Source organism: Zootoca vivipara, chromosome Z2 (genome assembly GCF_965207765.1).
Source record: "Zootoca vivipara chromosome Z2, rZooViv2.hap1.1, whole genome shotgun sequence".
Taxonomy (NCBI): Eukaryota; Metazoa; Chordata; class Lepidosauria; order Squamata; family Lacertidae; genus Zootoca; species Zootoca vivipara.
Genome location: NC_142585.1, coordinates 15142813 through 15162444, shown reverse-complemented (window position 1 = coordinate 15162444; position 19632 = coordinate 15142813).

Below are 19632 nucleotides of genomic sequence, written 5' to 3'. Positions count from 1 at the left end.
CTGCTGCATGAGGCCAATAGTCCTTCTAGTCCAGCATCCTGTTCTCACAGTAGCCAAACAGGTACCTAAGCACAAACAGGACCTGAGCACAACATCACTCACTCCACCTGTTGTTTCCAGCATCTGATATTCAGAAGCATGCTATTGATTCAGAAGTAAGCACCACTATGTACAATGTCCATGTAAGTCGTCATAGGATGGTGACCTTTCTTTTCTTTCTTTTTTATCCATTTGTGAAATGTTCTTTACTCCAGAAAAACAAAAAACAGCATACTTTTGGTTTGCTTTGGTTTTTTTTTTTTAAAAAAAAAATGGAAACCTGAGTTCTTAAGACATTCTATGGCCAACAGCAGTTTCTATGCTTAATAGTTACATCATGGAATGCACACAGCTCTGTACAAAAGCGAATGGAAAAGGCTTATTTTTCAGACCTATAGGATTAAGACTTTGTTGTGGTAAAGAGGTAGCAGGCTTGACAATGTTAACAGCAAAAAAGCAACTCAATACTACCAGAATAAAAATGTTAATCTTCTGTGAAGCAAAGCAGATGGACTGAAAAAAGTTATGACTCAATAAAGACCAAATGGGTGAAGCAAATGACAACTCAAACACAAAATGTGTGACAACTGAATATTTAGCAGGAGTGACACAAGGTTACTGTTTTTGCACATTTGGGCCAATAATATGAAGCTATGTTTGTGTGTGTGATTTTGCATGCATTACATTTTAAGCAAACTAATCAAAGTTTCCTTTCCTAGGCTATGATGCACATCAGAAAACAGTTATATTTTATATGTATTTTTTCCACTTCTCCAAAATTTGTGAGCCATGTAGCTCATTAGTTGACTTTGAGCCAGTCACATTGTTGAGTTTTTTTCTGACTTCACAGGCTACTTGTGAAGATAAAATGAGAAGTGGAGCACCATGAACACTGCCTTGAATTTGTTGGAGGAAAAGTTGGTATATAAATATAACAAAAAAGCAAATAAATAAATAATAGGGGGGTACTTAGTTTCCATTTTAATGCAAATCTGCCTAATTCACACTTTACAAACTAATATGTGAACCAAACTGGAATTTGTTTGCAAAAATGTGTCTGTTAGGCAAAACTGCATGCCTACGCACTGGAAGGACAGATCGTGAAGCTGAGGCTCCAATACTTTGGCCACTTCATGAGAAGAGAAGACTCTCTGGAAAAGACCCTGATGCTGGGAAAGATTGAGAGCATAACAGAGGGAGAAGGGGACGACAGAGGACGAGATGGTTGGACAGTGTTCTCGAAGCTACCAACATGAGTTTGACCAAACTGCGGGAGGCAGTGGAAGACAGGAGTGCCTGGCGTGCTATGGTCCATGGGGTCACGACGAGTCGGACATGACTAAACGACTAATCAACAAAGTTTATAAATCATAAGTGAAACTCCCCCCCCCCTCAAACCCAATCCAACAGAATTATATATTGAATCCAATTCAGAAATTTGAATCTTTGGTCTTACCATTAAGAAACCAAAACAGCCATAACTCTCTCTCTCTTCCCCCTCTCAGATTAGTACATAACATTTGGAGATATGGTATATCCACAAGGCCAGCTCTGCAATTTTTTATGCAGATATATCTAGGGGATTTATGCAAGCCACCTCAGTTTACTTCTCTCCAAAAATATTAACTTTTTTTGAAAAAAATAATATCACTTTAGGGGTTAATAGGGAGGGAATGATTGGGCAGGGGTTGGCAAGTATAGTGACCAAGGGTGCAGCCCATAGTTATTATTATTTTAATGCAAACTGTGGAACTGGGCTGAACTGGCTTTAAGATTTCAAAAAGGAGAAGCCAGATTTATCCATCCCTACACAGACTTAACGGGACGCGAGTGGCGCTGTGGGTTAAACCACAGAGCCTAGGGCTTGCTGATCAGAAGGTTGGCGGTTCGAATCCCTGCGACAAGGTGAGCTTGTTGCTCAGCCCCAGATCCTGCCAACCTAGCAGTTTGAAAGCACATCACAGTGCAAGTAGGTAAATAGGTACCGCTCTGGCAGGAAGGTAAACGACGTTTCCGTGTGCTGCTCTGGTTCGCCAGAAGCGGCTTAGTCATGCTGGCCACATGGCCCAGAAGCTGTACGCCGGCCTCCTTGGCCAATAAAGCGAGATGAGCGCCGCAACCCCAGAGTTGTCCGCGACTGGACCTACTGGTTGGGGTCCCTTTACCTTTACCTAGGTGGACTCCCAGAAGACAGGCTGGAGTCATGATATAGTCTGGCTTCACCTTTACCTTTACCTTCACCTTTACCTTTACACAGATTTAAGAAACATGACCCCAGGAAGTCAGATATGAAATTTGAAAGTGATGAGCAAAGTTCAGAAGAGCCAGAAAACGGTGACATAATCCCTGTCATGCTGCAGGTCAAATCCAAAAACAGTAGCAATGAGAAGGGTAGAAGTAATTGTGTTCAATCGGAGAAAGGTAGTGTATAAATGGAATAAACAAACTGTATGCATAAGAGAGAATGGACTGCAGGAAACTGAGATCCTCTGAACAGATTTAGAATTTTGCATTCAGGATCTGAAGTAGCAAGCAGAGGCTTAATATTGAATTACATTTCACCTGTAGGTGATGGTACAGAAAAAAAATAGTCCCTTTCCATCATGTGATCCTGCTGTTTTTCTCTTGCTGTGCTCTTGCTGTGTTCAAGACAAGGGAACCTTCAGGTTTTGGGAGGGGGTGTTTTGGGGTTTTTTTAAAAAAAATGTTTGAAAAGGTAACAAAAGTTTTGCTTTGGGACTGAAAGAGAATGCAAAATCTGAAGAAGATAAAATGAAATACCTCTGAGCTGATGAAGAATAAATCTCCCTGCATTTCTGAGGTTACCTTTCTCGTGAATTTGCAATGTGTTTAGCTAGATTTATAATGAATACATGTTGATGAAAAAATAGATTAGATTAGATTGGAGAGAAGATGTGACAAATAGTGGAATATATTCTTTTTGGATCTCCTTTGCAGCTCCCAGCCTATGCCAGGGCAAGATCTAACACACACTATATCACTTCTTTTCTTGCCAAAAAGTGAGATAAGATAACCACCACCCCTCTCTTGCACAAGAACAGTTTTAAAGTGGCCTTTCTTTACATTTGTTAAAAATACCGTACAACGGATTCAATGTGTGGCTCGTGCTGATGAGATGTAAATTAGATGCAAGAAATTTGCATGTGTTCAGGAAGTTTTCTTGACTACATGCCAACTTTCTTAGTATTGCTGCTGAAATAGAAGCTGGCAAGATACTTACTGCTGAGTTGTTGCAAATATCATAACTCGGGATGGAGGCGAAGTTGTTTTTTTCAGTTTTTTGTACACTACTTAGAAATATTTGTAATATATTAAGTGATATAGAAATGAAATAATCATATAATGTGTGACAGAGACCTGGTTGGACGATGCAGATGGGCCTGTCCTTGCCTCTGCTTGTCCACCAGGTTTCCCTTACGCACAGCAACCCAGGGCATGTGGGCGGGGAGGTGGGTTGCAGTGATTTTTAGGAAGTCATTAGTTTGCACCAGGCGTCCGATTGGAAAGACCCAGTTTTCTGAGTGCATGTTCTGAAAGTTGGGCAATAGGGGCAGTACAGGATTCCTTCTGGTGTACGGACCTCCCCGCTGCACCAAGGATTCCCTGCCCGAGCTGCTTCAGGTCATGGCAGATGTTCTCCTGGAGACACCTAGTTTGGTTGTCCTAGGGGATTTTAACATCCATGCTGACACGAACCTACAAGGGGCCGCTCAGGACTTCGTGGAAAGCATGATCGCCATGGGACTGTCCCTGAATAAGTTTGGCCCAACTCATAGCCGCACACATGCCTTAGACCTGGTGTTTACCTCTATGGATGTTGGTGATCTGACATTAAGTAAAAGTGAAACAAAAGAAGTGTCATGGTCACTTCCTGGTGTAACTGGACTTCTCTGCGACCCTTCCCCTCTGCAAGGAGGTGGGGCCGATTCAGATGGTCTGCCCCCGCCATCCCATGTTGATGGCCTTTCAGCTGATTCCCTGGTGGCCCGCTGGAATGTGGAGTTAACCAGGGCTATTGACTATGTGGCTTCGAAGCACCCTCTCCGATTGCATGGAGCCCGGACAGCCCCATGGTTTTCCCCGGAGCTGAGGGTGATGAAACAATCATTGAGATGGCTAGAGCGCCGGTGGCGGAAAACTCATTCTGAATCAGACCGGACACGGGTTAGAGCTCAACACCGAGCCTACCAGGTGGCAATGGCGACGGTGAAGAGGACCTTCTTCACCGTCTCTAGTGCATCTGCAGAAAACAGTAGCAAGAGACTTTTTCAGGTGGTTCGCAGTCTATCGGAACCACCTTCATCATTGGGGCCTGGTAGGGACCCCAAGATCTCCTGCAATGCTTTTGCAAAGTTTTTTGCAGATAAAGTCGCTCAGATTCAGAAGGAGGTAGACTCCACCGTGGGAGCAGGGCCAGGGCAGGAGAGTGCTAGAGCACTGTCTAGTCATGTTATATGTGATCAATTCCAATCTGTTACCTCTGAGGATGTGGACAGGCTGCTTGGACGAGTGAAACCGACCACCAGTCTCCTTGATCCTTGCCCATTCTGGCTAATAAAAGCGAGCCGGGAAGGGCTGAGCGATGGGCTCCGCGGGGTGGTGAATGCTTCCCTCTACGAGGGAGCCTTCCCAGACCCACTGAAAGAGGCGGTCATTAAACTGCTTCTCAAAAAACATCTTTAGACCTGGCCAATATGGCCAACTATTGCCCAGTCTCAAATCTACCATTCTTGGGCAAGGTGATTGAGTGGGTCGTTGCTGAACAACTCCAAGCACGCCTGTAAGAAGCAGACCATTTGGATCCCTTCCAATCGGGATTCAGGCCTCATCATGGGACTGAAACTGCCTTGGTCACACTGGTCGATGATCTCCGGCGAGCTAGGGCAAAGGTGAGAGCTGTTTCCTAGTTCTGCTGGATCTCTCAGCGGCCTTTGACACCATCAACCATAACATCCTTCTGGACCGTCTAGAGGGGCTGGGAGCTGGGGGCACTGTCATACAGTGGTTCCGCTCCTTCCTCCTGGGCTGTGTTCAGAAAGTGGTGTTGGGGGATGAGTGCTCAGACCCCTGGGCACTCACTTGTGGGGTGCCTCAGGGTTCTGTCCTCTCCCCGTGCTTTTTAATATCTATATGAAGCCGCTGGGAGAAATCATCAGGGGGTTTGGGCTGGAGGTTCATCAGTATGCAGATGACACCCAGCTCCACCTTTCTTTTAAATCAGGACCAGTGAAGGTGGTGAAGGTCCTGTGTGAGTACCTAGAGGCGGTTGGAGGATGGATGGCGGCTAAGAAGTACTGTTTTGGGGGGACAGGAGGCGAGCAGGTGTGGAGGACTCCCTGGTCCAGAATGGGGTAACTGAAGGACGAGGTGTGCAGCCTGGGAGTCATTTTGGACTCACAGCTGTGTCCAGGGCGGCTGTCTACCAGCTCCATCTGGTACGCAGGCTGAGACCCTACCTGCCCGCAGACTGTCTCGCCAGAGTGGTGCATGCTCTGGTTATCTCCCGCTTGGAATACTGCAATGCGCTCTACGTGGTAGAGCGCATTGCAGTATTCCTTTGAAGGTGACCCGGAAACTGCAATTAATCCAGAATGCGGCAGCTAGACTAGTGACTGGGAGTGGCCGCCGGGACCACATAACACCGGTCCTGAGAGATCTACACTGGCTCCCAGTACGTTTCCGAGTACAATTCAAAGTGTTGGTACTGACCTTTCAAGCCCTAAATGGCCTCGGTCCTGTATACCTGAAGGAGCGTCTCCACCCCCACCATTCAGCCCAGACACTGAGATCCAGCACCGAGGGCCTTCTGGCGGTTCCCTCGTTGCAAGAAGCCAAGTTGCAGGGAACCAGACAGAGGGCCTTCTCGATAGTGGTACCTGCCCTGTGGAAAGCCCTCCCAGCAGATGTCAAGGCAATAAGTAACTATTTTACTTTTAGAAGACAACTGAAGGCGGCCCTGTTTAAGGAAGTTTTTAATGTTTGATGCTGTAATGTTTTTAATATTTGGTTGGAAGCTGCCCAGAGTGGCTGGGGAAACCCAGCCAGATGGGCGGGGTATAAATAAAAAATTATTATTATTATTATTATTATTATTATTATTATTATTATTATTATTATTATTATTTCACCCTCTGGAGATGACCATCCAAGCAGGACTGAAACCAGAGCAAAGCGATGCCACCTACTCCTAACTTGTACAACCACTCCAGAGAGATACTATTGTTGATGGTATTGAAAACCATTGAGAAGTCAAGGGGAATTAACAAGGACACATTTACCCTTTCTCTCTCCAGACCGAGGTCATCATGCAAGGCAACCAAAGTAGTCTTGGTGCCAAAACCTGGCCTAAACCCTGATCGAAATGTATCTAGAAAATCAGCTTTCTTCAAGCGTGCATGGATCTGGTCCACAGCCACCTACTTGCCACCATCTTGCCAATAAGGGGAGATTGGCAACTGGCTGATAATTACTTATATTTTCTGAATCCAGGGAGGATTTCTTGAGGAGTGGTTTTACCACTGCCTCCTTCAAGCACGCAGGGGCCACCCTCTCTTGCAAGGAGGCATCACACACACACACACACACACACCTGGCTCTGTCAGTTGTCCCCTCCCTGCTAGTTTTGATCACCCCAGTGGCGCAGGAGTCCAGAGTGCAAGCAGTTGCCCTGATCAATCCAAGCACCTTGTCTGCATCCTCAAGCTTTACTAACTGGAACTCATCCAACATAACAGGACTAGACAGTACACCTCTTGAGATTCATCTGCTGTAACAGTGAAGTTAATGTCCTGGTGGATAAGTGATTGTATCCTTAAAATGTTCTGCAAACAAGTTACAGTGAGCTACCGTCATTTCTGTCACCTCCTTCAGGCCAGTCTTTAAAAGGCCCCACACTACCAGGGAGAGCTATGCTGGATGGATAGCGCAATGAAGCAGAAAAGTATGCCTTCTTTGCTTTCTTCACTGCCACTAGGTAGACTTGATGATGAACCTCCCAAGCGTTTGATTTCATTCAACTGGAGTTTTCTTCCACTCGTGTTTCTGCCCTATCCCAGGTTGTTTCCTGGGCAAAGCTAGCTGTAGGTGGTGAGAGGACTGAAGTCTCTCTCCCCCCCCCCTTCTCTCTCTCCTGTTTGCCTCCTTGCCACAAACAGCAGCCACTTTGTTCCTTGGACCCACTGAACGCCAATGAATATTAATGAAAATTTATTACAAAATCAGAAATTGCTGTGTAAATGTGAAGAACTGAATTCAATACAGTATTGGGAAAATGAGAAACTGGGAGAAATTTAAAAGAACAGATTCATCCACCCCTAATATTAATGTGTGAATTCCCCCTCTCCTTCTTTTTTCTACTAGAAGCTGCATATATACACCTTGAGATCTCATACTCCTCTGAGATGTTGCTGTGTAAGAATTGTATAATCTCATTGTATCATTGTCCTCTGGGGTTAACACTTCTCAGGTAGGGAGAAATTGTTCTTGTCTGTTTTTGCCATTATAAAAAGCCGTGTTTAGCTGCCCTGAGGCTTTACAGAAATCTATTGGAATAAAATTGCATTTGTGTTTTGTATCAGTTTAGAATGTCTTTTGGTTGCAGCGAAACCATCATAAGAGCTACGCACGACAATTGAGACTGAGAATTTGTTTTTTCACATTATTAGATGTATATGACCTTTATTTATCAATCTTCTTCTTCTTCTTCTTCTTCTTCTTCTTCTTCTTCTTCTTCTTCTTCTTCTTCTTCTTCTTCTTCTTCCAACATATAGCTAAAATTTACCAGAAACCAAGGAGAACATGTAGCCCTCCGTATATTATTAGACCCCAATTCCTATCAAACCGAGCCAGCATGGCAAATAGTCAAGGATGATGGGAAGTGTAGTCCAACAACATGGTCAACTTTCCTTATTCCTGCCACAAACCATGGTCATCTGGTCTCATTTGACAGGAAAAGGCTTCACCATTTTGGTTAAAGGCACCTCAGTCCCTGCTGCAACTTTGATAACTGCGTTGAGGCAGAAAAGCAGAATATATAAAAAAGAGTTTATCAGTCTAGGGTAAATGGTGGATTCAAAAGAATCCCAGGATTATGAACTGGAGCAATAGGGAAGAATCCAACTCTATTCACTGCACTGTTGCCAAAATATCCCCCCTCCCCAGCAAATCAGCATAGGAAGTTGTATTTCCCCTCCATAACTCAACAAGTGGATCATGATGTAAGAGAGTTTTTTTCAGAGGGGTGGTGGGATACAGTGGTCCTGGAGGTTTCTAGAAGCACCATGAAAAATTGGTTGCAGTGGCCACAGTGGAAAAAAGGAAGAAAGAAAAGTCTCTGCTAAGCTGATTCTTAACAAATGCAAGTCTCCACCCATCTGGATGTTTAGAGAATATAGGCACCCCTCCCTGAAAAGTGCAGGAGTGGCCTGGGCTGTGTTAGTAAGCACTAAATCCAAGGAACCAGTGGCAGATGAATTAAAAGGAGGTATAGCTGGGAGTTATCAACAAATACTTTCAAACTACCAGGTATATGGCTCAGCATCTTCCTATACACGGTCTTAGGGTTGGAGCTCTGAAACACCTGGTAGAAAGTTACATAGAGAAAGCCCATCACTACCCTCTGTAGCTTTCAAAAAAAAAAAAAACCCAATGCCTGTATCCATTTAAGAACAGACTTTATCCCAGTATGCATCTGTGCTGAAACTACTTTTAGCCATTTTATATGTAGGACTTTAAAAAAATGTTTGAAATCTCTTTATATTTTAAAAATTGCTTCCACGTCTTTCTTATTTTATGGTTATAACAGTTTTATTCATTTTATACTCATACGTTTAATGGTTGTAGCTTCTGTCCTGGGACCTTGTGGTAAAGGGCAAGTCAGAAATCCAATAAAATAAAAATAAACACGATTGCATCATAAACCCCTTACCGAAAGTCGTTTTTTTTTTTAAATTAGTAATTTAGTCAAAGGTGGACAGAAAGGAGGAAAGGCCCTCCTATGGAGGTGTCAGTTAGATAGTTAGATATTAAATGGAAAGGGGTCAGGAGCGAGACAACTCCAGAGGTTCCCTTTCTCCCACTGCCAATGTTAATATGCTTCTGAATATCAATTACTGAGAATCACAAGTGGAGAGATTCAGTCCTGCCTGTGAGTTTTCCACAAGCAGATGGTTAACCACTGTAGCAACAGGATGCTGGACTAGATGGCATTTGGCCTGATGCAACAGTGCTCTTTTGATGTCAAATGACCACATATTTTCTAATTAGGTATGTATGTGTGGGTTTCTTCTAAATATCAGAGCAAATTAGCCTGACATCTTGCTGAAGAAGAGAGCTTAATATGACTTGTGATGTCTTTTGTTGCATTTCCGAATAGAGTACTCAAAATATTCAATTGGAGTACAATTTGCAGTATTTGAGATGTCTTGAATAATTCACACACATTCATTTATTCTTGATTAGTGGATCAGGCTTGGCAAAAAAAGGTAGTATTTATATTATTTTATGACATGTAGTATTAATAATGCATTCCTTTGCTCTCAAGCTGCTTTTTATTTTATTGTATATATTTTAAAAGAAAGAACAAAAATATGCAAAGAGATGAGACTCCTGAATAGAGATTAAGGAAACATGGAGATACTTTAAGTTGCCAATTGAAAATGTGGTTCATTGTATTAGTTATCCCTTATGGGAGCAGAGGAAAATGCAAGGACTGGTAACATGGCAGAAAGGGGGGAGGAAGTAAGGGTGCAGAGGGGGGGAAGTATAAATAAATAACCTAGTTTGCAACAATGAAAGCAACAGATTTTACTGGTTGAACATTAATTCCCAGTTTTGTTTCAAACACCAATCTGCAGGAGGAAAAAAAGATGGGATGCAGCATAATGCACGGAGGAATGCAGCTCAGTTGAGACAATCTGCTTTGTATGCCGAAGGTTCTAGGTTCAATCCTCAACTTCTCCAGGTAGGGCTGAAAAAGACTCCTGTTGGAAACCATATTATATTTATTTGGAGTGGTCCAGATTACACCCCTTGTGTTGCAAGATTGCACGAGGTGCCAATCAGTGCAGGACTAGCTATATGGACTTGTTGAAACAGCATGTGTGGCAACTATGGCCTTAACCACACACTGTTCACACACTTGACTGGTGCATATTAATGTATACAAGCAGAACTCATATAAACATAGGGAAATCATTTGCATGCTATCCAGAAGCACATAGTGGTATGTATGTGGCCACCATGTATGTTGACTTGTGAGGGGTGGGGGAGAAAGTAAGGCTAGCTTACATGGCCTCACAAACCCTGTCATATATGTTTTCTACATCTTGAGATGGGGAGTGTCATCTGAATGCTCCTTATGTCTTGTCATTTTCAGAGCATTCAAAGATCACGCCTTGATAGTATAGGGGCTATCAGACCATCAATTGTATGTCTAGATGTCATTTTGCCTTTATTTGCTTTTTCTTTTTTTAAAAACCACTTTCATCAACCTTGTGTGATTTTCTCCTAATAAACACATTTTTGTATGCAGTTTTGACTAATGCACATGTTGTCCCCACGTTCAGAAGAAAGATTAAACACAACATGTTATGTGGCAAAAAAAAGATTAGATTTGTTTTGTTTTTAAATTAAGAACAAATGAGAGGATCTATAATCGGCTGAATAACTAAGCATGGGCAGAGTGAGTTCAATGGTTACATAAGAAGGAAGTCTCTCTTACCACCACTGGGCATGTAAGGAAGAAAGCTATTTGCTCTCCAGTCAAGAAATTTCTTGCTATGTGAGTCTTGGATAAGCAAAGTCCAACCTGTGCACCTTGGCTTCGCTGCCCAGTGTTCACCAGGATGCACAGACTAGGCCCAAAGGGAACCCCCAAGTAGCCCGAAGCCTCTTTTACTCGCCCCCATAATGCCTCAGCGTGGCATTACATGGCCTGCACTGAATGCCAAACAGCTGAACAATGACAAATGAGGAAAGGCTGTTCTACAGTGTGAAGTACGAGAAAATGGAGAGTCCCAACAGCCAGTCTGAGACTCACCCAAAATTCCTACTTAGTCCCACACTAACAACTAGCCAAAGCCCATACTGTAGGAGAGAGGATACTGCAAAGAGAAAAGGAGGGATAAGCAGCAGAGCAGCATTAAAGGGGCTGGTCAGCCCTTGTCCACACTGATTGGCAATGGCTCTGCAGGATGGAGAGAAGCCACCACCAACAGGTGCAGAAACAAAAGTCTGAATTTGGACAATATGATTCAACTTCAAATGCACACAGGGTATATTCATGAGATCAAATTAGTGCTGGGAAAAAATGTATTCTCGGCAAGATAAAGCCCTGAGTTAGAAACCCGCCCCCCATTCTCTCAACACATAGAAATCCTCTTTGTGGAATGCTGAAGAAAAAACCATTTTACTATAATTCCAGATAAATCAAATGTATGCAGCAGAGTGGTATATCATCATCATAAAACACGATCCATCTGATCAAATAAAGATGTTCTTTAGCCTTGCTTAAAATATGTATGAATCAGACTGTGTAACAGCATATGAGCCTCTAATACAACCCACTGGATTATATCACTGAATTAAAAGACTTCCTTGAAATCCCAGGGACTTATTTTCTCTGCCAATTCTTTAAGTGTGTTTTTCATGAAGCAGTAAGTTTGGTGTTTCTAATCTTATGAAATGCCAACTACAGTACTGTCTAATGTACACTACTAGGCTGCCAAAAACCCACCCAATATCTTATATTTATACACCCACATACAAAAGCCACATCTCAGCATGGAGGGCAAATGTTAACTATGGGGCCACTTAAGTAATTGTAATCTTAAATTTGTAACTCAAGCGACTTCTATCAACTTTTCTTGCTAGTGCTAGGCACTGGTTCATAGAACTAGAGTAAGTCTTCTCCAGCCTGGTGCTCTCCACACTAGCTGGTACGAGTTGTATTACAGAACAACTGGAGGTCCCCAGGTTGTGAGAAACAGCTTGTGATTGTATAGCCCTCAAATGTAAGTCCTTGGCCTTAATACGAAGTCCTCTAAACATTAGCCCAATCCCAGTTAGCATGCATAATTACACAGCACCCACACAGAGCAAATTAGCAATTAAAACGATGACTGAGAAGATGTCACCGATATACCCTTCTGGTAGGGTGGACAGTTCTGGGGAGGAGATCATAGTTCAGTGGTAGTGAACATGTTTTGTATGCAGAAGGACTCACATTAAATCCCTAGCTGGCTTGCATCTCCAGTCAAAAACGATTAGCTAGTAATCCCAAATAATGCCCAAGACCTCTGCCTGAGTCCCTAGAGGGCTTGTCATAGTGAGCAATATTGACTTACCTGGACTTGGTGTAAAGGAATATCATATTTCCCATCCAATGTTCCAGTTACAATTATCTTTTTAAGTGTCACAGAAATTTGTGAAATTACAATTTAGCACATCAAGATAACCCATGCAGACCTCCTTCCTATATTTCTAGTGTGATGTTGCTGATTTCCCAAGATTTGATCCCCCACCTTGAAGGCAATGTTTGGAAGAAGGCCTCATGTTAGGTGGGGATATAACCTACATTTACCTTATGAGTCACCCCATTCCTCACATCATGTTTATGGAGTATATGTGCACCTGAGCATGGGAAAGTGCTGTAGCTCAGTGACAGAGCACCTGCTTTGCATTCAGAAGGTCCCAGGTTCAATCCCCAGTATCTCCAAGTAGGGATGGGATTGTCCCCTGTCTGTGCCACTGGAGAGCTGCTGCTCATCAGTGTAGACAACATTATGCTTCAGGGAGCAGTGGTCTGACTCAGTATAAGGCAGCTATGTGCTATCTGAATGGAAGCCATCCCCAATCACTGATGCTGAGTTACTGTCAGAAATGTCTCCCCTGGTCAGATGGAGTCACTATACTGACTTCTTGGCACATGGCCCCTGGTGAAGGAGTGAGGGGATAGAAAGTTCATCCACACAAGCAGGAGCACTGGATTGCTTCTGCAAGGGAGTTTTCAGAGCATCAACCCCCCTGCCAGCTCCCCCCTCCAGTAAGCATCACTTTCTAGGAAACTAGTATTATGTCCTACTTGTTGAGTTGCTTTTGGTTACCATTATTTCAACCAGTTGCGTTTTTCTCATAGATTTCCACAATGGCAAACCACAATATATGGATTCCATTTGCCATTGTGGTACCATTGTGGTATTTTTTCCGGAATGTAATGAAGAAACATATACCAAACAGCATGTCTGTTTACTAAGAAGACTGCTGTTTTACAACAGATAAAGGTTTGGTTTGAATGCTGAAGTGTTTCCTGGCTCCAAATGTAGTGTTCTTTCTCAGCAGTTCTGCTTCAGCTGGTCTTAAATTGATGGATGAGCCAATAACTCAGCCTGAACATGGGCTGAACTTGAATACTTCTTACTTATTGAGGTTTTTCGTTTCTCATGTGCCTATGAAGACTGTGATCCTGGCTCACAGTCATGTGGTATGATGTGACATGATATATACAGGACCGAAAGCAGAATCCATCTGAGTAGCAGTTGCAAGGCAAAAAAAACCAGGAGAGAATATTGCCCCCACTGTCCCACATTTGGGGTTTTCATAACAGTGCTGAGGTTTTTTCTTACAGTCAAGCAACACACACACACACACACACACACACACGTGAAACAAATAATCATCTGTTTAAGCACCGTGGAGGCAAAATCCTGGACTAGATTAGTCATTTATCTCACATTCATGTCTGATTTTTATCATTTAAATAGCAACCACAAGGCTGGGGCCATCAGAATTGGGACCACAATGTGTGTGTGCATCGGCGGGGGTGGGGGACAGGAAGGATTCAATCGTTACCTCCATGCCACAGTTTGAATGCAGATTGAATCTATTAACCCCAGTTAGAACTCTCCCGTAGTGAAGTCACCATGCCAGTATACTGGATCAAAGAATCGGACTGCACATTTTAAATATTTATTGCATTACCTTGTTAAATCTTTTCACTGTCATATAACCTCATTTCACTCACTTTGTCTACCCAGTCAAGATTCATCTTTCACCTTCATATTTTGATTCTCTTATCTTTTCAGATCTCTCACTCTCTTTTTAACAGCTACACAGAAGACTTCCTCTTTTTTTAAAAAAAGGATGAAGCATTTGTATCCATCTTCTTAAATACATTGTGCTACATTGCGAGTTTTAACTGATTTTTAAATGAATCACGGAAAGCACTAGAGAGGGTTTTCAAAGGTGTGTTCTCAATAGTTAAGTGGGTCCCCACCCACTTCTTGCATGTGGAAGTTAGATCAGACACAGACTATTTCAACTGAATGACTTGCAGGGCTGCTGCCTGTTGAGGACATTGTTTTCTAAAGTATGGCAGGTTAAAGCCTCCCCCCCCCCTTTTTAAAAAGATTCTGAAATTATTTAACAGAACTTTATAGCATTTGTATTGAAAAAGAAAGAAAAGGAAATAGTTTTCTTTCCCTATGTGATTTCTCCTTGACTATATATACATGGTTTTGTGACTTATTCTCCACCTGCACTATACCTTTACAACGGTTTCATACGGCATTTATGAGTATCCTGGTTAGTTTGTTAAGGGTGCTGAAAGTTGTTAGGAGACCACTATTCCCCTCACAGAGCTACAGCTTCCAGAGTGGTTTAGCAATCAATCCGTCTTCCCAAATCTAGAACATTTGGACAATCTAGTTCTAGTACATCTGGTTGGACACTGTGAGAACAGGATACACAAGTAGAGGGACCTTTCATCTGATCCAGCAAGGCTTTTCTTATGGTTATTGGTCCCATGCTGTGGGTGCCCAATGTCGGCACACATTGCACCCCACCATGACATCACACCATGGGGGAGGGGCAAGTTGTGGCATGGCGAACTGCCAGAACTGTGTCCCTCCCAGCGCTCTCCACTTTGAGGGTTGCTGAGCAGGACACAATGTGCTTGGCCGGTCTAGGAGGCTGCATTCCTGCAGGGCACCCTCCAGCTAGAGGGTGCCTGCAAGTGATGCGGCGCAGCAGCTCTGCCTCCCTCCAGTCACTTGCAGATGTCCTCCTGAGTCCTGCTGGAGGGTGGCTGAGGGGAAGGCAGCAGGTGGAGGCCAGCACCATGTTTCCTTCTTGGGCAGAGCATGGTGCCTGCAGGCGCCCAAGGGAAGGCAGCATGCTGGAAGCCAAGCCCTGGGACACACTGATTTTGGGAGTAGCGCACTAGGCTCTGGGGAACCTGAACCCAGGTGTTCCCTTGGGCTCCGGTGTGCCACCCTCAAGGTAAGTGCCACCCAAGGCACCGCGCCCTCCCCACCCACCCCTAGCTACACTACTGCGCCAGCAGCAAATGAGCAAGTAAACCCATCACAGTGGGAAGCCCTGTGGGTGAGGAGGGGCAGAAGTGGATGGGTTGGTGTGCCACTCTTCTCACTCTGCCATCTGAGACAAGTGGCTCATCTTGTCCAATGCAGACCCTGCCCTCCATGTAGATGGTTTGTACAATCAGCCGGTCAATAATTAGAACACTGTTTTTGCCAAGCATGTTTCAACGAATAGATACACTACGCTCTTCCTTGCAGTGTTCTGTTCAGAATTGGGGTCCCCTTTCAAGCAGTGTAGCATTGAGATTCAGTGATATGACACCTCTGCACACACATTCTAAATTCTTGACTTTGGGCATTGTAACAAAGAACTCCCAAGTCCTATGAACACATCAGTCCTGTGTGGCCCAAGCACTGTAGGAGCAAACCAGAAAGAAAAATAAGTTAAGACAGCTTTGAGCTTTAGCAACTTATTTCTTGAATGATTCCATTTCATACCAGGCAGATACACAACACATTGTGAACCTCCCCACCCCCACCCCCTCTCCAAAAAAGAAACACTTATTTTTTTGCTTTTGTGGCTCTAATTTTATTAATAAGCATCTTAATTAACAAGACAACATGCTGTACATAATCTGAAAGAGAACTACAGTGGGTTTAACTGGACTTTCAATGCTATTGAACTTAACAGCGTACAATGCCCAACAGCACGATTCTAAAGCGTGGATTAGGGCAGTTTCAGTACAAATACACAGACTTAATCACTTTCAAATCCTGTAGTATGTCACAGAGTGAAAAAATCTCCCTGAAGTACAAACTCAAATACATGTATTTACAAAAACTTTTTTCAGATATCTTCCATAACTAGGGTTAACATGACATACACATAGTTTTGTTTCCTAGGATTTACCAAATACAATCCTTTCCTGCAAGCCTGTTTACTTATGATCACAAAACCCAACTCTTTACTTTTACAAAAAGATAAAGCCCAGACCTGAAACAAGTAGGATTTGTACAAGAGAATGACTGTTATGAACCTTGCTCCAATTTCAGCACACATAATTTGGCCAATGCATTGTGCCCTCATTAAACAAAGGTTGTTAAAGGAGCCTATTTTCTTTTGTCAATTAAGATTAATCACACATTTATGTCAAGAGAGCCCACATACTGGGGTGGGGTGGGTGGGTGTCTTTTTAATTTGCAGGCATCAACAGGCTGCACCTAAATACTGACAATGAATCTTCTTTTTCTGTCTGAAATAAGTTCGAAATAATTAAAAACAAGTTTCTAAATAATCTATGTTTATTCTAAATGTTTATTTAGAACAAGATATCATTCATTGCTGAGAAGAATTTGGTTTGATCAATGGACAGGGAAACAGTGCAGTAAAGATGGCAAGCTCTTTTTTAAAAAAAAATCTACAAAACCAAATGAAATTTGACTTTCTTATTATACTCAGCAACCAAACATACTGCTGCCTATTTCCATTCCTGTTTTTTTTTTTTAATCCTCCCCCCCCTCGGTAGAATCTTATTCACACTTCAGAATGAAGCTACTCTAGAATGGAGAAAGGAACAGTTGCAACATCCCTCTAAGTATAGCTTGAAAACTGGTTTTAATTCAAAATGGATTTTTTAAATATATATATATATATTTTAATCCTTAAAAAAAAGCCAAACCCCTCCCCTAAGAAGCAGTTTGCACGTGGATGCCCATTGATGGCTGTGTCACAGATTTAACCACAAGGTGAGGTGTTCTGTAACCCAGGAGGGGCTGGTGTGGTGAGGAGGGGTCATGGAGCTGATCTCCCAGCCATGGAGCTGATCTGATCACTGCTTCCTGGGATGGCATGCACGTGTGGCAGGACAACAGTGAAGGCAATCGGGGTGCACCATTGGGGCCAAATTGAGCCTCTCAGTTGGGCACAATAGTTGCCTCAAACTCACTGCTGCCTTGCTCTGCCACGTGCCAGTAAGTGGCAATGATTCCAGTGATTAGAGGCTTGCTCTTGTTGATTCCACCGGCCCCTTTTGCTACAACCTAATGCTACTTCAGACACCATATATATTTATTTATAATTATATATATATATATATATAGAGAGAGAGAGAGAGAGAGAGAGAGGGAGTCAGTTTTCACACATTGCACAAACCACTGCAGAGTGAGGAGAAACCTGTTGTTGTGCATAGATGTGTGAATCAGTTAGAAAGGAGCACAGTATTATTTCCAGCAAACATGTTTTAAAACAAAACCGTTCCTGGTTTTAAACATTGTTTGACACTTTGTTCATCTGAGGAAGGCAGAAAGTGCACCCCCTCCCATTTATAATATATAGTATGAAATAAATCTATGCTACACAGTATGTACTGTAGTATATAGTTTTAAGTTTCTTTTAAAAAAACAATTTCAGGCAAATAAAGTAAAATAAGCCAGATGACTAAATAAAATGACGCAGATGGTACTGGATGATCGCTTAGATATGGTAACATGTGTAAATGTCCATGGTCGTTCTTGGGTACTGACAAGAAAGACTCAGAAAGAGTCCATATTTTATTTTTGTACGGGCACAGTTACCCTCTTCAAGCATTCTCTAGTCAAGTTAATTAAACTCACAAAGGTGGGAGGGGAGTGGCAAAGGGAAATATGCATTAGCTCTCCCTCCTCACCACTATTCTGAATGCCCTCCCCCAAAGATGGAAGGGAAACTCCTTAAGCTGTTCACATTTTAAAATGAACATACAAAACCTGCATTTTCTGAAAAATTTACCCTTCTCTGAAATTTGCTGTGCAGAGCCCCTGTCTCTCGCCAAGAAGACCTGAACCCACCCCGCAGAAGAAAGAGGGCATATGTTAGGAGAAAATGTGCACAGAAACAGTTGCATTGGGGGAAATAGGACAGACTTTCTGAAACAAAACTTGAACTGAAACACACCCATCCTTCAGAATGTACACACATTTTGCAATGCTACCCCCAAGCCAACTAACATGTACAAAAATGCACACCCTAGGGGGGGAACGTGTTATGCATTTATGCAAATTAGTGCAGAAAAGGTGAAACTTAGCCCAAGACTGGGGGGAAAAGAGGAATTGAAAAAAGCCAGAATAATTGTTTTAAGGGTGGGGAGCTTCCACAAGTACAGGAGTTCTCTCTCTCTCTCTCTCTCTCTCTCTCTCTCTCTCTCTCTCTCTCTCTCTCTCTCTCTCCTCTCCCTCTCCCTCTCCCTCTCCCTCTCCCTCTCTCTGACTTTGTAGGATTATCAGGATGGCGATGGGGCACAACGAGCATGCTTGTTTGTGATTATGTGATTAATTAAAATGACTAGAGAATGCCTGAAGAGTGCTGCTTATATTCCTCCTCTGGAGCTCTCTATAAACACTGTAAGGGGCATATCATCCTGCATGGAATTTATGTCAACGAAGGGAGAGATTTGTGCACATGATGAAATGTGTACCCAGATAAGTGTTCCTCCATTCAAAATGAAAAGTGAAGTAGTTATTGGTGTGAGACATCAAGTAGCATGCTGGCTGTCCCATGTGAAACCGTAACCACAGTTTTGGAAGTGGGGGAAATTATGGGAAACTTCACTGATCTATTGGTGCATGCAGTTTAGTATTGCCTGCAATGACTGGCTAGAAGCTCTCTGAAGTTTTAGGCGGGGGTCTCTCTCAGCCCTAACTGGAGATGCTGGGGATTGAATATAGGACTTACTGCATGCAACACTGATCTCTGCCACTAAGTCAAGCCCACCCAAAACAATGTGGCATAAATGAGCTTTGTAGTTTCAGGGAAGGGCTGATGTGCATGGATCTTGCCCCAGTATGATGCATGGTGGCAGAGCCAATCTGATGCTTCTGTTGCCACATGTTGCGCCAAGTCAAATCTTGCTGAGCCGCACCCTTCCCCTTTCTTTCTCATTAAGCATGTGGCCCATGGTGTTAGGAAGCTAGGAGAGTAACAGTGTCCCATCCACATCACTTCACTGGCCACTACTAGTCCCCAGCACCTCCTGTTTAAAAAAGGATCAAGTAACAGATGATGAGAAGACCTGTACCTGAGACTTGGGAGAACTGCTGCCAGACAGAGTAGGCAACACTGGGCTAGATGAACAATTATCTGACCTATGTTCCTAACCAATATCATCAGGGTTCTACCATATGTGGTTTTTGTGTAAAACGTATGTGTAAGAAAAGTGCATCCTGTTCAAAGGACTATGAAAAATTATTATTCCTTTAAAAAAAGGAAGAAAAATGAATG